This window comes from Dermacentor albipictus, chromosome 2 (genome assembly GCF_038994185.2).
Source record: "Dermacentor albipictus isolate Rhodes 1998 colony chromosome 2, USDA_Dalb.pri_finalv2, whole genome shotgun sequence".
Taxonomy (NCBI): domain Eukaryota; kingdom Metazoa; phylum Arthropoda; class Arachnida; order Ixodida; family Ixodidae; genus Dermacentor; species Dermacentor albipictus.
The window spans coordinates 173,306,893-173,322,307 of NC_091822.1; positions in this window are offsets into that span (position 1 = coordinate 173,306,893).

Below are 15,415 nucleotides of genomic sequence, written 5' to 3' on the forward strand. Positions count from 1 at the left end.
CCTATTTCTAGAAACTGAAGATTCAGGGAAGAGTGGACCTTTTTCCAGTAAGCGACCCCTCTAGCGGCCGCCACTCAACTAAATTTGAGGGCAACACACGTGCGCTCTCACCCCTTCTCGCCTTTATGCAGTGGTAGCGTTTCACTAAGCAGGCTCTCGCAACGGCCGTCTCTGCCTTTTTTTTTTGTCGCTTGCGTTGTTGAAGTAGCTTCTCATCGTCTTGCTCTAGCGCGCGTATTTGCTCACGTGTAACAACTCAAAAGATAAGATATAGTTTGCGGAACTATAAAAACTGATCAACAAGTGATATTCGAAACTATAACGTGAGAAAGACTGAAGAAGCCGTAAAGAATGGACGCAGCCTGAAATCAGTGAGAAAGGAACTTGGCATAGGACAAACAAAGATGAACGTACTGAAAGACAAGCAGGGTAATATCATCAGCGATCTCGAAGATATAGTAATAGAAGCGGAATAATTCTATACTGACCTGTATAGTAGCCAGAGGAGTCAAGATACCTCTATTAGAAAACAGTAATGAACAGGATACAGAAACTCCTCCTACAACTAGTGACGAGGTGAGAAGGGCCTTGCAAGACATGTAATGAGGAAGAGCGGCAGGAGAAGATGGGATAACAACAGATTTAATCAAAGATGAAGGAGACATAATGCTTGGAAAACTGGCGGCTCTTTTTGAAGTGTCTATCGACTGCAAGGGTCCCAGAAAACTGGAAGAATGCAAACATTATACTAATCCACAATATGGGAGGCGTTAAAGAATTGAAAATTATAGGCCCATTAGTTTATTCCCAGTATTACATAAAATATTTACCAATATAATCTCCAATAGAATGAGGGAAACACTGGACTTTAGTCAACCAAGGGAACAGGCTGGCTTCCGGGAGGGATACTCTACATTGGATCACATCCATGTCATTAATCAGGTTATCAATAAATCCGCAGAGTACAACAAGCCTCTCTATATTGCTTTCATAGACTACGAAAAGGCATTTGATTGAGTAGAGATACCAGCATGCAGTCATAGATGCATTACGTAATCAAGGAGTACAAACCGCCTACGTTAGTATACTTTTGAAAATATCTACAGAGGTTCCACAGCTACCTTAATTCTTCATAATAAAAGCAGGAAAATACCCCTAAAGAAAGGGCTCAGACAGGGAGACACAATCTCTACAATGCTAGTCACTGCGTGCTTGGAAGTGTTCAAGCTATTAAACTGGGGAAAGGCTTATGGAGTAAGGATAGACGGCGAATATCTCAGCAACCTTCGGTTTCCCGATGACATTGTTCTATTCAGCAACAATACAGACGAGTTACAACAAATGATTGAGGACCTTAACAGAGAGAGTGTAAGAGTGGAGTTGAAGATTAATATGCAGAATACAAAGATAATGATGAATAGCCGGGCAAGGTAACAAGAATTCAAGATAGCCAGTCAGCCTCTATATATATATAGAGTTTGTGAAGTAGTGCGTTTGTTTAGGAATAAAAATGGGTTGGGTCGCATGTGGCAGACATTATCAGCTCGTGACTGGAAGCTTACTATTAGCAGTGAAAAGGAAGCTGTACAATCAGTGCATGTTGCCAGTGCTGACATATGGGGCAGAGACTGGGAGAGACAAACAGGCTTGAGAACAAGTTAAGGACCGCCCGCGATGGAACGAAGAGTGCTAGGCATAACATTAAGAGACAGAAAGACCCGCCGTGGTTGCTCAGTGGCTATGGTGTTGGGCTACTGAGCACGAGGTCGCGGGATAGAATCCCGGCCACGGCGGCCGCATGTCGATGAGGGCGAAATGCGAAAACGCCCGTGTACTTAGATTTAGGTACACGTTAAAGAACCCCAGGTGGTCGAAATTCTCGGAGTCCTCCACGGCGTGCCTCATAATCAGAAAGTGGTTTTGGCACGTAAAACCCCATAATTTAAGAGACAGAAAGAGAGTGGTTTGGATCAAAGAGCATACGGGTGTAGACGATATTCTAATTGACATCGAGAGAAAAAAATGGAGACGGGCAGGTCATGTAATGCGGCGGTTAGATAACCGATGGTCCATTAGGCTCACAGAATGGGTGCCAAGAAAAGGGAAGTGCAGTCGAGGACGGCAGAAGGCTAGGTGGTGCGAACGAAATTAGGAAATCCGCGGACGCAAGTCGGAATCGGTTGGCTCAGGACAGGGTTAATTGGAGACCGCAAGGATAGGCTTTCGGCCTGCAGTGGACATGAAACAGGATGATGGTGATAATGATGATGAACAATGACACATTTTCCATTTAGCGACGCGAAGACAACATGCCGATGCGATGCGCAGGCCGTTTGTAACCAAGATTTGAGAGATGCGCCAGCCTTGATTCTTCCAACAGCTTGGCCAGTACTTTGAGCTGGCCAAGTTCAAAGTACTGTGTGAGCGTCGAATGCGTCGAGGCAGGACTTCCCCTTCAGGATAAACTCGACTGTCATTTGGAGTGGATCGACTTGAATGAGGCAGTCAGCATACGCATGCACGTGCTTGCCTAGAGCGGTAAGTGCAAGCAGCTCATCCTGACGAACAAACAACGGGCAAAAGTTCTGTACACGTACTGCGAGGGTAGGGCAAGTTTTATCTCGAGATATGTGTCATAGGCATGGCATGGTACGGATGGCAGAAGTAGACGCAACACATTGTTTTATCAAGCACGTAATTTCATTTGCCTGCAAAAAAAAGTAAGACTCGCGAGTTGTGTATAATGCGGCACCGCGAGTGCGTCGCTCTGGTCTCGTACACGATGCATTCCAACGGGCCGTGTGGCGACATTCCTCTTATTGTTTGACCCCACGTAACCGTATAGCTAGGTCCGCCTGCATGCGCTAACACGTTCCTCAGCCAATAGTAAAAGCCGTGCGATATACATACCGGTGTATGAAACCATCGCCGAGGCTCCCGAATCAGTCGTAGGGCCGCAAGCGCAGTTCGAATGTTCACAGCGCTGGTGTCGTGCTTTTACCAGAAGACCGGCTTGCCTCACTCAGCAAGAATCGTGGGATGGCTCACTGATAACACGGTGCACTTTTTTTTTAGTAAATTGACCCTGCGCGACGCACCAACACTTTCAACGTTCCCAGGTGGTTTGTGCAATGAGCAGTACAGCAAGTGTCCGACATGAGACTCGTGGTTAGCGACGAGTGTCACGAGCATGTATCGCTCGAGCGCTAGTCCACGGAGCTGCTTTCGTCGACAAAACTGCTCGCAGTCTCTCGCACGATCTGCTGAAGTGTTTCCTTCAACTAATATTCTCGCCCAGAAACACGCCAAAAACCCACTGCTCCGTCCTTCAAGCTGAGGAAATTGCCGCGGATTAATGCAATCACGCACTCAAACCGCACACCTGCACTACGGGAATGGCTGCGCTGCTTGGAATGCCGCTGCGGGGAGGGCACGCGCATGCGAATAAAGGAATTGCAAAAAGGTCCATTCAAGACGATGAGCAAAACGAGAACAAAGTAAAAGCGGGAGCCAAGGTTTCGACAAGGGGACATACACGTTCCTCGGAACAGTATATTTAGGTAGGATTCTTCTACGAAGGAGAGGGGTTAAGGCGGTTGGGCGAGGGCGCGTCAGCGGCGAGGATGCAGAATTGAAAAGAAAGGCTGACACCCGGCCGGTGGCGCAGCCGTGTGTGTTTTCGTGGAATACGCCTGGACGACGACGGGGCGGAAGGTTGGGGGAGGTCTGCTCTGCTGGAGGGCAATGAGGTATCGTCTCGCTTGCATACATGTCGCCTTGAAAAAAAAAACAAGTCCGATTGTCGAAACGGTGGCCCTCGCTTTCGCTTCGTTCTCGTTCTGCTCATATATATAGTAACTGGTGAGGCGCATCGCATCCAGCTAATTTGTTTGCGTTGAGTCTACCAGCTGGCACTAGTTTTGCAGATACATGCATGCCACGTACGGCAATTATAGAGAAGGTAAATATTTATTGCGCGAATTCAGATATCCATTATGTTGCCTCGAAGCTTGGTCTACAGAGAAATATATGCAATCACAAAGGCGCAGACGGTAAACAGAGTTTCTTCACACCGTGGTAGTCTATAGGCGGCAGACAGAGCTGCACCACGCATGTTAGGGGCCAGTGAATGTAGGCTGCGTGAACCGAGATACATGTAACACTTTAGATGCCGTTGCAGTTGATTTGTGCACGGGACTGCGACATACAGACATCACCGGCGCCATCCATCACCATGCAGTGTCAAATGTTAGGCACTTTCTTTATTATATTTCCACGTTCCAAACTTGGTTACAAAGCGGCCATGACATGTGTGCCGGCATTTAACGCGCATTGAAAAATAGAAGAATTTTCAGAAATTGTGAATATGTCCAAAGGAAACAGTCACTTTTTTTCAGGAAAGGAATAAATAAAAGAAAAAAAATACGCGAAATCAGAATGCATTTGTCAGAACTTCACTTTTTTCAATCATTAGAGATAACAAAAAAAAATTCGTTTCGCAATGCATAATGGAACAAGGTGTCCTTATTTCACAAGCGAAACAAGGAAATACGACCGTTAGCGAGAGGTCACTCAGCGTCGGAGCCGATGTAATGCGGGATGCAGCAACATTCGCAGAACAGAGAGCATCATATCTACTGAACCTTTCTCCACAATCAATTTTAATTTAATGCGGTCACCTCAAAAGAGATAACAAAGTGATTACCGATGTTTGGCCGCGCGGAAAGAATTGGGGGACTCCCGAAAATGTTACCAACCAGGAAGCATATGCGTGAATATTCCCATAAGACAATGAAGGTAACTGTTATGAATCGTAAGACATTTAGAATTGTGGTCCCAAGCGCCTTGGCGCCCCAAGAAGATAGCGGGCCAGAACCAGGGGCGTAGCCAGGGGGGGGGGGGGGGGGGGGGGGCTTATGGGGCTTGAGCCCCCCCTCCGAAATGTTTTCGTGTTGTCATGCGCCGCCTACCAAAACAACTCCCGGCGCCGGAAACCATGCTCGATTTTGTCTAGAATGTCCTGAATTCATGCTCGAAAAGACATTTTAGCGCGAACATAGCGAAATCGGGCTGGATTTCGCGGAAACGCCCGTGCACAGGGAGTCACATACCGTAACGCAAGGAGCCCCACCGCGCACAACATTTCAAGGGCGTTTTGATGGCGAGCGGGCTCGTCTCGGCATCTCGTGGAGGCCGCGGAATCTACCGAGCGCTTGGATTTCAATTCTGAAACTTTGTGGGTATAAAGTTCTCATAACATTTTGATGCGAAAGGTGCATTGACATTTCCAAAGTCGTGCTTTAGATTTTCGATTCCGGAATTTTGTGGGTTTAAATGCTGTTGTAAATATTTGACGCCAAAGGTGCATCGACCTTTCTAAAGTCGTACATCGGGCCATACAACGAGACAAGCCAAATCAACATACTATCAGACAAGTTGACAAACCACGCAGCGAGGTCCGATGAGACAAAGCGTTGTGGTGGTTCATTTGTGCCATCAGGTCACAGAAAAGAATATGATTTTTTTTTTCACCTGCGCCAGAGCATCCATGTCAAGACACTAAAGCCACCATTGTAACTAAGTTCTTATTTATTTTTCTACCTAGACTTTTATTCGCGAGGATACATTAAGCCTCTTTCTCATCTTTCTTTTTTGTTCTCGCAACCCGCGGGCTGCCAATCCAGCCAGAGCGCATGCGTTTTTCTCGTGCTGCATCGACAACCGCGCGGCGCACTTGGATGCGCATTCGTTTTTCTCTGGCCGACTGCCTTTTCACCTGGCAGAGTTTTGGACGCTTTCTGGCTAGCAGACGAGAAAAAGAAACAATGCATAGTCGCTCGCCGCCAACATTGCGGGGACTCGACGGATTGCAACGCGTTCGCTTGTGTGCGCAAGGGAGAAAAGCGGGGAGGAAGCGCGCCGCCTTCTGTCGCACGCGATACATTTTGGGAGTGGAGGGAGGGGGGGGGGGTGCTGTGATCTGTGAATATGTGGTTGCGCAACCTGTTTATTTGCCTTGTTTGACGCATTATATATAGTGACTTTTTCTTAGGTACGTAGATTTATTGGAGATTTGTACGTATATTTAAACATCTTGTTGCGAGGTTTTCTGTATATGCGCAGTGAACTTTGTTTCCAGTGCCAATTTTTGCCTTGTATCACGCTGTATCTTCACATATGTATATTCCATTATATCTTCGCATTTCTAATGTACGAAGGCGAGTCAAATGAAAGTGAGACAACCCGCCCCGCGCAATAATGGTTCGGTTCATTATTTTCGAGGCATGCGCGTAGCACGTACGCATCTTATTTACAAGTGGCATGCAGAGGTGAGGTTAAATGTTCTTTAATGTTCTCATACACTGGGTTGAACAGGATTACGTGACATAATGGACACTCCAAAAGTTGAACAGCTTGGTGTCGTGAGGTTTTTGACAAATGAAGATGTTTGCCAAAAAGAAATAATTTGCCATATGGCTGCCGTATGCGTTGAACATTGCGTTTCATTGGCCACTGTGAAGCATTGTAGCAAACTGTTCAAAGAAGGACATGAAAGTTACAAAGACGATCCATGGCCGGGCCAAAGCCACTGTGCAATCATCCCCAACACAATTGAAAAGGCCGTGGTTGCTCAGTGGCTATATGGTGTTGGGCTGCTGAGCACGAGGTCGTGGGATCGAATCCCGGTCACGGCGGCTGCATTTCGATGGAGGCGAAATGCGAAAACACCCGCATACTTAGATTTAAGTGCACGTCAGAGAACCCCGGATGAGGGTGACGACATTTTGTCTGCAATTGTGACCGAGGATGACTCATGGTGCCGCTACTACTAGCCTGAAACACTACGGCAAAGCTTACAGTGGAAGCATTTGAATATACCACTCCCAAGGAAAACAAAGGCCGTCATTTCTGCCGGAAAAGTGTTGACTTCTTTTTAGATCGTTAGGGGCCATTATTGATCGAATTTTCTAAACCTGGAGAGACTCTAAATCGTTTCAGATATTGTGAAAGGTCGGATCGGCTGCGTGTCGCAATCAAGAACAAACGACGTGGAAAATTGAGCATTGGGGACATGTTGCTTCACAACATTGTCCGTTCCTACGTCGCTGATGTGGTTAATACGAAACTGGCAAAGTTCAAGTGAGAAACGTTGCAACATTCCTCATGCAGCCCAGACCTGTTTCCTTGCGTCTTCCACATTTGGTAAAATTTGAAAAAAACGGCTCAAGGGAACCAGATTCGTGTCGGAAGATGACGTGTAGTCATTTACAGATTTTTGAGGCAGCAACCCAAGAAGTTTTATGAGACGGGAATTACGCGACTCGTTAGTAGGACAAGTGTCTAAATACTCATGGTGACTACTTTTAAATAAAGTACCCCGTTTATCATATATTCGCATTGGCTCAATTTCATTTGACTTGCCCTCGTATATTTTGCAGAACTCCTGCTTTTTTACATGTGCGCTCTGTTGCGACTATAATTTCGGAGCAATTGCTCGCAATACACGAGCGGTGACAGCTGCTCCTGCGCAATACATTCTAACAAAGGAAAGCGTCATTGAGATTTTCCCCTGGTCGTTGCATATTTACGAAAATGTAAACAAGGTTGTTGAATGATATATATATATATATATATATATATATATATATATATATATATATATATATATATATCGATCCCTCGACTAATTCTGTAAGGAGGAGGCCGAGCGGCAAAGTGAGCCCCCCACGAACGAAATTTCTGGCTACGCCACTGGCCAGAACAAAGAATACGCAGAACGTAAGGCAGCCTTGGTTCTTTGCGTTAGGGTCGACCGAAAGACCCTAAACTCGAAAAGTATAGCGTGGTTTCCCAAGGCGCCTTGGGTGGCTTGCGCCGACGACGAGCCGTCGCGTGACATCCAAGAGAGGCATACAAGCCGCAGCCATCCAGAGCTCGGATCGCTCCGTCAAGTTATGGCACCAAGCATGACTGGCCAATCGAGCAGGCTAGGCACTACATCTGCAGCCTTGGAGTGACGCCTGACACCGGCAAAAGATGTCGAGAGAGAGTGGGGCTATACTAATCCAGGTACAACCAAATTAGGAAGGCCCACTAAGATTCAACAGACACCCCCTCAGTAGAACAGGAATTGGCCTCCCTGGTGCAGTATTCGGCCACTGCTTCCCAAATGATTCCTTTAATATACATATGGCCTTCAGTCCCACGCAGATGCGAAGCACCTGGTTAGATGCGAAGTAACTGGTTAGGATTAGAAGAACTATGCTGATCTCAGTACACTGCAGGATGTAGAAGTGAGAGGTAGGGTAAAGTACAGTGATCATAGGTTAGTGAAGGCTAGGATTGACTTCAAGTTGAAGAGAGAAAGAGCAAAATTGGCCAAGAAGAAACAGGTCAACCTAGATGCAGGAAGGATAAAAGGAGACAAATTCAGGCTGGTATTTGCAAACAAATATGCAGCCTTAGAACACAGAGATGAAGATGACATAATGAATGAAACCGTAACTATAGGCTGGCTTCAGAGGCAGCAATTGAAATAGGAGGCAAGGCACCAAGGCAACCAGTAGGCAAGCTCTCTCAAGTAACAAAGGACCTAATAAAGAAACGACAAAGAATGGAAGTGTCCAACTAAAGAGATAAGATAAAATTTGCGGAACTATCAAAACTGATCAAAGAGGCGAAAATAAGTGATATTCGAAACTATAACGTGAGAAAGACTGAAGAAGCCGTAAAAAAATGGACGCAGCCTGAAATCAGTGAGAAAGGAACTTGGCATAGGACAAACCAAGATGTACGCACTGAAAGACAAGCAGGGTAATGTCATCAGCAGTCTCGAAGATATAGTAATAGAAGCGGAAGAATTCTATACTGACCTGTACAGTACCTGCAGAAGAGTCAGGTTACCTCCATTAGAAAACAGTAATGAACAAGATACAGAAACTCCTCCTACAACTGGCGACGAGGTGAGAAGGGCCTTGCAAGACATGTAACGAGGAAGAGCGGCAAGAGAAGGTAGAACAACAGTAGATTTAATAAAAGATGGAGGAGACATAATGCTTGGAAAACTGGCGGCTCTTTATACGAAGCGTCTATCGACTGCAAGGCTCCCAGAAAACTGGTAAAATGCAAATATTATAATAATCCACAAAAAGGGAGACGTTAAAGAATTGAAAAAATATAGGCCCATTAGCTTGCTCCCAGTAATATATAAAATATTCACCAAAATCATCTCCAATAGAATAAGGGCAACACTGAACTTTAGTCAACCAAGGGAACAGGCTGGCTTCAGGAAGGGATACTCTACAATGGATCACGTCCATGTCATTAATCAGGTTATCGAGAAATCCGCAGGGTACAACAAGCCTCTCTATATGGCTTTCATGGATTACGAAAATGCATTTGATTCTGTAGAGATACCAGCAGTCATAGAGGCATTACGTAATCAAGGAGTACAGAATGCTTACGTAAATACCTTGGAAAATATCTACAGAGGTGCTATAGCTACCTTAATTCTACACAAGAAAAGCAGGAAGATAACAGAGAGTGTGAGAGTGGGGTTGAAGATTAATATGTAGAAGACAAAGATAATTATGAATAGCCGGTATAAGGGAACAATAGTTCAAGATAGCCAGTCAGTCTCCACATACTGTGAAGGAGTACGTTTACCTATAGTCAAGTAATCACAGGGAACCCTGATCATGAGAAGTAAATTCATAGAAGAAGAAAAATGGATTGAATCGCATACGGCAGACATTGTCAGCTCCTGACTGGAAACTTACCATTCTCATTGAAAAGGAAGGAGTACAATCAGTGCATTTTACCAGTGCTGACATATGGAGCAGAGACTTGGAGACTGACAAAGAAGCTTGAGAACAAGTTAATCACCGCGCAAAGAGCCGATGGAACGAAGATTGCTAGGCATAACGTTAGCAAACGGGTATAGACGATATTCTAATTGACATCAAGAGAAAAAACATGGAGCCGGGCAGGTCATGTAATGCGCCAGTTAGATAACCGTTGGACCACTAGGGTTACAGAATGGGTAACAAGAGAAGGAAAACGTGATCGAGGACGACAGCAGACTAGGAGGAGCGATGAAATTAGGAAATCCGCGGGCGCTATAGTTGGAATCGGTTGGCGCAGGACAGGGACAATTGGAGATCGCGGGGAGAGGCCTTCGCCCTGCAGTGGACATAAAATGGGCTCATGATGATGAGGTGACTATTTGTCGCTGCGCCGTTTCAAAAGCGGCGCCATTACATCATCATCACAAAGCTTCGTATGCGCGGTCGCGTTTCACTCCAACTTAAATCGGCGCACAACAGTTGGTTGCAGAGCAAACTTGCCGTGTTCTGGATGACTTTCGGCATATTTAGAGGCGAGAGATGCAGAGCAACACAAGACGACGCTAGCTGAGGCGGGGTCGGCGTCCTTCGACCTCCCCCCCCCCCTCCCCCCCCTAGCTTAGACAGTGCAGAAACAAGTCGTACAAATAATAACATAGCCATTATATTTATTACAAGTTTTATTCCAAGCCTTCTCTTTCTTGTAAAAAATTAATTCCTTTAAGTTTCGCTTGTAAAAATACTTCTCGTTTTTTTTCTTTTTTTTTTTTTTGCTTGTAAGCTGCTTCTATTTTCATGACTGCGGCGTCCCGAGTTCGTCACCGAAAACGCTGCTATGGCCCGATTCCCCCCGTATTCGGAAATGCAACTTAACTGGAAGCCCGTGCTTGACTTCATTTAAATGACGCCCGGCGTGAAATTGATGCTTCTGCAAATCCAAGAGCCATCAGTGCAACGCGGCTCCCCGTATTCAGAAATGCAACTTAAGTTGAAGCCCATGCTTGACTTGATATAATTGGCTCCTATAGTGTGAACGCGCCCAAGACGCTCAGTGCGTTTCCTTTGGTGCGTTCACGACAGGCGCCATTTAAATCAAGTCAAGCGCGGGCTTCAAGTTAAGATGCATTTTGTCTTGGGGTGTGCTTGATGGCCGGAGTACAGAGCCGATGCATACACGGCGTATGCGTTCCACAGTGGCGGGGGCACGCGTACGTTGCTAAACGCCAAATGTTCAAGCTCCTACACGGTGTGATCACTTACAAAGGCTTACAGAATTCCTTTCTTTAATTTTAAGTGGGCTGTGGCAGATGTCCTTCAGCCGTATTTTCCGATGAGGTGGACATTACTTGCACGTGAAATCGAAACACGTGCGTAACTAATGAACGAAATCTCGTTAATTAACTTAATTAGTTACCTTACGGCACATATTGCGGTTTGCAAATTGTAGCCGGCGAGCTTGCAAGGCGCATCCATTTGAAATGAATCTCCCGGATGACGCCAGTTTCGAGATATTTCGCAAAATGAGGGTAGAAACAGATGGGTGTTCCAGTTTTAGTTTTCTGCTTCAACACATAGAAGAGCATTTTGTCGAAAACTTAGATGTAGGGACAGTGTATCTTTACGGCGAGTTTGATGGCACATAGCTCGAAACTGTTGTCGTTCTGGTAATTGGTAGAAAATGGATTCGTCTTGTACACTCAACGGCTATAACGCGTAAATTGCAATGTGTGCCGTAAAATATATAATTCATAAATTAGTGATTTTTTCTCAATTATTTGAATATGCGTTTTCACTTCTCGTGAAAATAATGTCCACTTCTCTGAATAATCTATAGCTCAAGGACTGGAAATACGTAATCTGCAACAGGCTATTTAAAAACAAATTCCGTGAGACTTAAAAATGATCACCCCGTATATGACGCACCGGCATATATTAGCCTTACAGATGTGCTGATTAACGCCGCTGTTCCCTACGGAATAGTGCAATGAAATAATAAACGCAACCTGAACGTCCTCACAGTAACGAATATACGCCGTCGAGCATATATATTTAAATAAACATAGTATAGCTTTCTTCAAGCTTTCAACAATTCGCTGAGGGGATAACCATCGTCGATGGCTTCTGCACAACCTTTTTTTTTTTCTTTTTTCATTGCAGAGGTCCTCATGTGCTCACTCGAGGTCACAATGCTCCCTTTCTCCGCGAATGAATGCGTGGATGAAATCGCCATTAGTACCGAAAAGAACGAGAAGCTTGCTGCTACATGGCCGTCGTGACGTTTTTCAGGCGCCTACAATCGGTTCTCGAGCTTGCAACACACGAAAGCATGGCGTACGACATCGGCTCCCGTTACTCCGAGGGAACGCTTGCTGTCTGTGCGATTTGGAACTGATACATCAGGCGATTTCCCCGCAGTCTTTGTGCCTAATATAGAAAAAAGGCTTCACACTGCATGGGGCCAAAGAAATAAGCTGCTGCAGTTTTTCTTTATTATGTTATTATTTACATAACCGTGTGCGGTGACGTTTGACAATACAAAGCAAAAAATACAGCAGGCAATAAATAGCACGTATATGTATCAAAAACGCACACAATTATATGAAAGGAACACAATACGCTAAAATAATAATGATGAGCAAGCGTAGGAAACGTTCATGCATGCAGTGAGGACTTGCATGCAAGCGAAATAAGCGTCACTATCTGGCATTTTTCCTGAATTCATCCACCTCTAGCTCTTCGGCATCCTCGGCGTCGAAATGTTTCCTGGCAAGTGGGAAATCTGCCCAGCGCGTCCTTACTTCTTCATCGCTCTTCGCAAGCAGCTTGGCCCAGACGAGCGAAGGTCGTGGACGTTCGTGGGCCCCAGGATAGTTGAATACATGGTTGCCGGCTGGCTTGAATTCACCCACCTTCTCGGCTATCACGCATGTAATTTTGGGATCCTCGGCGTAAAAGTTCTTCCTGACTGGTGGGAAGTCTGCCCGGCGCGTCCTTTTCTCTTCGTCGTTCTTGGCAAGCAGCTTGGCCCAGTCGAGCGAAGGTCGTGGACGTTCCTGGGCCCCCGGATAGTTGAATACAGGTGGAAAATCTGGCCAGCGCGTCCTTACTTCTTCATCACTTTTCGCGAGCAGCTTGGCCCAGTCATGCGAAGGTCGTGGACGTTCCTGGGCCCCAGGGTAGTTGAATACATGGTTGCCGGCTGACTTGAATTCACCCACCTTCTCGGCTATCACGCATGTAATTTCGGGATCCTGGGCGTAAAAGTTCTTCCTGACTGGTGGGAAGTCTGCCCGGCGCGTCCTTTTCTTTTCGTCGTTCTTGGCAAGCAGCTTGGCCCAGTCGAGCGAAGGTCGCAGATCCTCAATGTCGGGATCCTCTTCTCTGGCAGAGAACTGAGTTGCTTCCATACTTTCGCGTGTATCTTCCCACCTCTTCAGCAGCGGTGGCTACAGCTCGCCCGTCCGTGAAAGAGGGTCGTATTCTTGCTCGTCGTTCCCCTTGGTACTTTAGGTGTTGCTGGCAGCAGATACCACTGGCAGCTACTGACCGTGTAGACAGGCAATGACGTGGAAGTAGCTGGCAATATTCAGGCTGGCGCGTTCGAAAGTAGCACGTGCTCCGAAGAGCTCGCGCTGCGGGTGGAAAAAGATGAAGAGACTATGAATATGTTTCAGCTTTGCGAACATTGTCACCAAATATATATACTTCAATGGCGTATAGTGTCTCGTAAAATGTTTGTATTTGTTGTAGATGCGGTTTTAATTTCGAAACTTGTCTTAGCTCTTTTTTCGCGTGTGCATGCAGCTATCACCATCACCACATGCCTTGAACCCCTCAGTGACTTAACGCTGACGCAATACACTCTCCGTTATTTCCGCAGAAACTTTTGGGTCGTTTGATCATTTGTGCTGTGCGAAACCGCGCCGCGCCGGCCTTATTCTCGTTCCCTCGCCTCTGGCTGCTTTATCCGGTGTGCTCGCGACACACCACAAATTTAATCGTGTGATGATTTGGTTAGTTACGCATATACCCAACAAAATATAAAGAATGAAAGGCACACACTTAACAAGAAACCTAGTATTCGGTTGAGCAACCTTCTGCAGCTGCCAGTGACGCCAATGCTATACAGGGCTCAGCGAAAGGCCAACGTCGACAGTTTTGGAGGAGGCGGCTATGCTACGCGAAATGCCAACAGTGTATACCTGTGGACATACAGCTATGCTATATAGCGTCGACGATGACGTGGAAACCTGCAGAGCTAACACTGTCGAAACCATGTCGAAACTATAACTGTCGTCTTCGGGGAGTCACTTCAGGCTGATAATGGTGGTAACGACACTGCCCAGAAGGTATACAAGGACCAGCTGTTCTCACACGTGGTGCAGAGGACACATGCACAGAATACATTGGTACATATTTATTTTTATGCGAAGCATATTACGAGGGCTCAACCCAGCTCCTCAGGCGCGGCGGTGACCATGAAATCACGTGACACCGTGACGTCACGACAGAGGAGAAGTGGCTTTGGCTCAACTCTTGCAAGACGGGCTGGGTGGGAATCGAACCAGGGTCTCCGGAGTGTGGGACGGAGACGCTACCACTGAGCCACGAGTACAACGCTTCAAAGCGGTACAAAAGCGCCTCTAGTGAATGCGGTGTTGCCTTAGAAACGCGCTGTTTCTAAGGCGTGCGTCTCTTGCTCAGGCGCACATTTCGTTGCCGCGCCGAACGCTGCTTTGCTCGACGCTCACCGCGTCCAATGCGGGGCGCGTAGTCGCTGCCCTGTAGCCCATTGTCTTACACCCCTTGGCGGGTCGACGGGAACGCTGTCGCGTTCCACTCTTGAAGGCGAAGAAGTAATGCATGAGTTGTTTCTTCGTCTAGCCGAACCAAATATAGCCAAGCAACAGCAGTTCACCAGGCTAAACAGTGGTTCAACAACTAAAATAAAGGCTAGTATGCTTCGCATCCTGGGCTTAACCTTACCTAAGCCACAGCCATTTTTTAATTATTGCGATAGCAATTACACGAACGCTTGATGTGCGTTCACGCCGTCGGCGCCGCTACCATGGTCGTGCTGCCTCGACATTGACGGTGCATGCGGGGAACGCGGCGGTAATGGTTAGATGACCTCCAGAGACGCGGGGTGCGTTTGACTGCAAGAAACGACGACGCGCTGTACGCTCAATCACGCCAGTCGCGGAGCAAGGGCAGCGTTCGTTCCTAGCTGCTGGCATGAGCGCTGTGTGCGAGCGCACTATGAGGACACTGTATGTAGCGCTCTTACTGAGCTGTTGTGTGTGCCTGTGTGTACTTGTTTGAGCGGAACCGGCAGTAAAAAGCCACGCCAACGTTATCTGATATTCCGCTGGGCGTTGAGTAACGCCGACGGTTTCCTGACGGTCTCATCTATCGTATGTTGTTTTTCTTTTTGTTTAAGTCCTGTCCCTTCGTCGCTCTGCGCAACATGCAGTGTTAATAATGTTGAACCAACTAGCCCGCTGCGGAATTTTCATAATTTTCGTAGTTTGCGATCTATGGTTACAGGAGCTGTGCCGAAGACGTGTGAG